The following is a 6,037-nucleotide window of genomic DNA, read 5'->3' on the forward strand; positions in this document are numbered from 1 at the left end:
GGCACTTCGATTTTGTAGGGGTTACCATCAAGCTTGTGATTTCAATAAATTCATGCGAGAAATTGTAGAAAAATTAGACAGAAAAACCCACCTGAAAACCTTCCAAAAAGTCTCACTAAAGACAACTCAATTTTGTTAGAATGTTTTATTGTAAAACGGAAAAACCATTGATAATATATTTTTATATTATTTTTAAAAAAATTTAAAAATTTATATTATTTTTTTTATTTAAAATTGTATATTTTTAATAATGTTTATTATTATTAAAAATTTAAAATTTTAAAAATTATATTTTAAATTTTAAATTTATGTTTTTAAATTTTATCATTTTTTATTTAGTATTTAAAATTTTAATAATCAACAAATAAATAAATAATTATTTTAAACAATTTTATCCTACCTTATTATCTTTGCGCTAAGCAAGTATTACGCAATAGGTATGAGGTCGATTGTATATTAATCAATGAAACTATCAAATATTTTTCAATGAACCAAAGTGTAACTTTAACAATTAATTTTTTATTTTTTTGCTAATTATTTTATTTGGATTTATCTGTCATGCAATTGTCTATTCATTTGTAGACTTTATTGGCAAATGCCTCGATTGGCACACCCTTTATAGTAGTACATGTCACAGCCCCACACTTGTGTGACCTAAGTCCATCATGGGTGTTGTGCGACACCAATACAATTTCGCCTTTTCAAAGCTATTTTTATCTGGATTATGCCTACTTCCAACACTTAGTCAATTTTTCGTTAAGCATTTACTTCTTTATTTATTCAGCGGAAATTACTCCATTCAATATATCTTACTTCAACTTATTCAATTCTATGATAACGAAAACAGTAATACAACATTGAAACAATGTAATATCACAACTAACACAAGTTTACAACAAGACGGGGCAACTCCCCAAGTAATTTGCCCTTATCTTTTATTAAATGTTACAAGTATAATAAAACAGTAACTTTACAATGTTTAAAGCTGCACCAGTTACCGGGCCTGGGCCAACAATTCGTCCACCCAAATCCACCAATTCATGCGGCCCTTGCTTGCATTCTGCTCAAGTCTGCCTGCACATTTTGCCCAAGTTGTGCAGTCTTACCTATGCGCTCTGCCCAAATCTGCATGCATGTCGACCTACCCAAAAAGTTGAAACCCCAATATGTTCTCCCCAAACTAGATTCCAATAGTCCTATCCAGTCTTGTTGGCTTGCAGGGCAAGACACACCTTTATTGCACCTTCTTTATTACCTTTTCTGCAATGTGTAATTTCCTGGATTTCTGTGATATCGCAGACTTGCCTAAGTGCAACTTGCTCTGAGATTTTCTTCCTTGTTTGACTTACTTGGTTTTCCCTTTGATCAAGCTCCTTCTCTCCAATATATAGATCTTCTTGCCTTTCCATTTTATGTGGTTAACGCCCCTCCATTGGTTTGAGTCAACCCTTCAATTTCTGTTGAACACCCTTTCATGGGTGAGCCCGCCCCTGGGCTAACCTACCTATGGGCAAGAAGGTGCCCCTGTTTGGGCACTTTCCTCATCGTACACACTACTCAAACTTGGTCGCTCGCTTCCCATGTACTCCACGTCATTTCTTCTCATTCCACCCATCACACCTACTCATCGGGTCACATTGGCTGCCCGTTATGCCTTAGCATCACATCACGCTACCTTGGCGCCTGGGCGCCCCTTGGTGTGGGCGCGCCCATGGGCATGGGTCCATAATTCGGTCGCTATTAGTTTACGATGCACGCTCCTTGCCCGAGTTGTGTGGGCGTCCTCTACTCTAGAACATTTGTGCCTCTCAACTCGCCCTCCAACATGCACGTGTCGCCTTGTCGCATAGGCAAGCGCTCTACCTTCGTGCGAGCATGCCCATTGTGTGCTCTTTCCTAACTCGATCCAACTTCAGTTTTTCAACTCTACAAGTGTTCATGAGCGGTCATGGGTGCCTGCTAACCTTGGTGCAAACTCAGGGCCTTGACATTCTCCCTCACTCTAAAAATGTTGTCGCCTTCAACAACACTATCTCACAAAACTCCATCACCAAGACCAAATGTCTCAAAGTGCCATCAGCTCCAACATCAATCGTGCCCGTTGCACAACTCCTCTCCTTCATCACATAAGCCTTCATCAAGGTTCATGATTCTATGTGGGTAAGACTCATCAATCTACGGTTACCAACCATAGCTTGTCGCAATCCTCCATACTATCTCAAACTCATGGAAGGCTACTCCCTCTAACTCAGTTGCATGCTTCAGTCATAACGCGTATCGTGCCAATCCACTGCATGTCATCATCATGTGAATTGTTGCTACTCCAACTCAACTCCAACATATCTTAACATATTTTCTTGCCTCATGATTCATTTAGTTCGGTAGCTAATCCAACCATCACATTCAAATCCATGAGAATACACCTCCTCATGCCTTTGTCAATAATTTCTCCAACATTTTGTCACATCTTCAACTCAATCGAGAACTCTTCCCATATTTACGCATCAATACTCCAATCAACACTCATCGTGCTATATCCAGGCCCATGAAGAAAAATCCATCTCATCCACAATATGATGCACATCCACATTGTCAAAGGGGAAAGTGTGTACCTACCTCATCATCTCGTCCGTGTTGCTCATGATCATAGACCAACAACCTCCATGTCCATCAAAAATGGCTAAGTCTCATTAACTCAACCCATGCCTAAGTGCTCCCACCAAGGAACCTCCATTGTTGCAACCACCATCCAAATCCAAGGTGTCTTGTCTCTATCGCATCCATCAAGTCACTCCTCATGAACACATCCCATATTGTGCCCAAGGTATGCATCCCATACCGCATCAAAGTCAAGTCTCAAAATTGACCTCACCTCCTCAACGAACCAAATACTCCAAGACCACCATCATATGAAGTCTCCATTGGTTGCAACTCTCTCAATTCATCATAAACTCCTACGAACCATCTTCATCCAACACTTCAGACAAGCACACTTGTCTTGGTTTCAAATCCCATTGCAAGTTATCTATGCTCTCTTCGTTGCATGAGTGTCTCCATAGGTTGTCCATGTCTTCCTCAAAAATTGACCATGGCCTTATTGTTTGAATGCGCCTAACATCCCCATCAGTCCATCTGAAAAACATCTTAATGTCACATCGGCAAGTCCATTCTACCCAACATCCTTAGTTTGGAACTTCTTCTTGATGCCCATATATGACATCTCTACAAGTGCTCTCGCTTGATGTCCCTGCACGAAGTATGCCATGTGCCCATATTCTTCAACTCGATGTGTACAAATTTGGTTTCCCAACTTGCCCACTTCAATCGACAGAAATTTGCACCTTCTACTTTAAGGCCACATCCTGCCTCAACAAGTTCAACAACAACTGATGTTCCTTACTGCCCAACTACACAAGGTCTCATCCCAATCATCCATCGAAATTCTATCCATCACATTGGTAAACAAATACTTCCTTAGCCCATCTCTACATATGGCCCATCTTCCAATAATTTCAACGAAAGATAAGTTACAAAAATACTTACGTCTTCATGAGGTATCACCATGTGAGTGCCTCCTTCCTTCAATGGATGCAACATGCATGAATCTGGTTCAACCTGGGCAAGCTCCAATGCTCCAAGTTCCTCCTCTTATGTCGGCACATCTGCAACACTTACTTCTTCATATATCGCAAATTCTCCTTTATTGCAATTAGTAGCTTCATCATGTTCAGCTACCCAACCAAATCGAAGAAGCTCTCCTACAACATTATCCTCCAAAACTTCAAGTTCAGCCTAAATCCTAGACGTATCCTTCATGTGTTTCAACCTATACAAGGTCTACAAAATATTTCATGACACTCTAGCAAACTTTCCATCATTTATCATTTAACTCAGCCCTTGACCCAAGTTTATTTCGTTGTCAAACTTTCATAAAACACATCGCACTACAACCAAAAATAAACCCTTACACTTCGACCTGTTCATCCAACTTCTCATGGCAGATGTGCCTCCAAGTACCTAATCAATTCAGCTTGGCCCTGACCCTAACGTGCTTCTACCACTGCTAAACTTCAACACTTCAAATCAGCTTGGTCCTTCCTGAACCAAGCTCTAATACCACCTGCTCACGAAGTGGGAAGATGTGTCACCAACTTGTATCAATGCCCACTTTCTTCAAAACAGGCTCTGATACCATTTGTCATGGCCCCATGCTTGTGTGACCTAAGTCCACCGTGGTCGTTGTGCAACACTGGCACAATTTCACCTTTCCAAAGCTAATTTTATCCAAACTACACCTACTTTCAACACTTAGTTGAACTATAGCGGAGATTACTTTATTCAATATATATTACTTCAAGTTATTTAATTCTATGATAACCAAAAAAGTAATATAACATTGAAACAGTGTGATATCGCAATTAACACAAGTTTATGACAGGACGGGGAAACTCCCCAAGTACTTCGCCCCTATCTTTTATTCACGGTTACAAATATAATACAAAAGTGATTTTACAATGTTTAAAGGCGTGGTAGTTTCCTAACCTGGGCTAGCAACTTGTTCACCCAAATCTACCAAGTCATGCGACCCTTGCCTATGCTATGCCTAAGTTTGCCTACACATTCTACCCAAGTCGTATAGTCCCATCTATCTGTTCTGCCCAAATCTGCCTGCACGTTGACCTGCCTAGAAACCCCTATATTTTTACACCAAAATGGATTACAATAGTCTTATACAGCCATGCTAGCTCGCAGGATGAGCCCCACCTTGCCCGCGCCTTCCTTACTGCCTTTTCTGTGTTATGTGACGTCCTGGAATTTTTGCAATATCGCAAACTCACTTAAGTGCGACCTGCTCTGTGATTTTCTTCCTTGTTCGACTTACTTGGTTTCGCCTTTGATCGAGCTCCTTCTCTCCAATATATAGGTCTTCCTACCTTTACATTTTATGTCGTTGACGCCCCTCCATTGGTTTGAGTCGACCCTTCAATTTTTGTTGTGTTGAAAATAGCAACAAGAAATGCTAAAAATAGATATGTTATAAATAGCATTGCTATAGATAGCATTTCGGGATATATTCTAGTTTTAATTTGTCCTTGAATTAAAATTGAGAATTAAAATTCGAATTTAGTCTCACTAGCTGTTTGAAAAATAATTAATTAATTCATCTTGAGTTAATTAGTTGGTGAAAATCAAACATGAAGTCTTTGTGAAGACATGCAACAATTATCCCTTTGATTGAGGAAGATATCCCTTAATTAAGGAGATAAGGATGAGTTGTATTTGAGTTGTAATTAGTTAGCTCAGTTAACTGAGTTAAGTCCAATTAAATTAGTTCCAAACAGCTGGAGGAACTAATTGTGAGTTCAGTTTGTTAATGCATGCATGCATGCAACTAGTGTTCTCCAGATAACTAAATATTCTCTCATAAATAACCAATGCATGTCAGTTCAGACAAAGACCTAGTTGAGATTAAAGGCAAGGACGTTGTACTATCAGTTGCTAGAATATTCCCATGTGAATATCTCTTGCATGCAGAAGGAATTCATTCCTTGAGGATTGCGCAGTTACTACAGAGGTCAGAGCAGTGTGTGAGGTGAGAATTACACAGGTGGCAGCTGGAGGACCCAGGACAAACTGCGCAAGGAAAAAGGAGGCTTGGAGGACTGAAGGAAGGCATATGTGTTGTCTATTTTGTCCATGAGCAACAGTGAGGGATTGTACTAAGAGCTGGATAGCTTGAGAGCTAAAGCTTTGTGTAATCCTGAGATATTTCCGCTTGTATGATAATACAGATAGCGGGTTTTTAGCTGAGGCTTTCCCCAAAGTATTCTTCTGTGTTTCATGTGTGATTGAATCTTCTTCTCTGTTATATGTGTTCTGGTTGATATTGCTCAAAATTGATTAAGCTTCTGCAAGTTTGATTGTAGAAGTAGATTAAGTATTTTGCTTTAGTACATTGCATAATCAGTTTAATCTATAGTGAGAATTTCTACATGGTATCAAAGCAAAGGTGATCAAAGTGGAGAACAATATACAA

This window comes from Pinus tabuliformis, chromosome 3_1, assembly GCF_031772625.1.
Source record: "Pinus tabuliformis cultivar Carrire ecotype Pingquan chromosome 3_1, CPIR1, whole genome shotgun sequence".
Lineage (NCBI taxonomy): Eukaryota > Viridiplantae > Streptophyta > Pinopsida > Pinales > Pinaceae > Pinus > Pinus tabuliformis.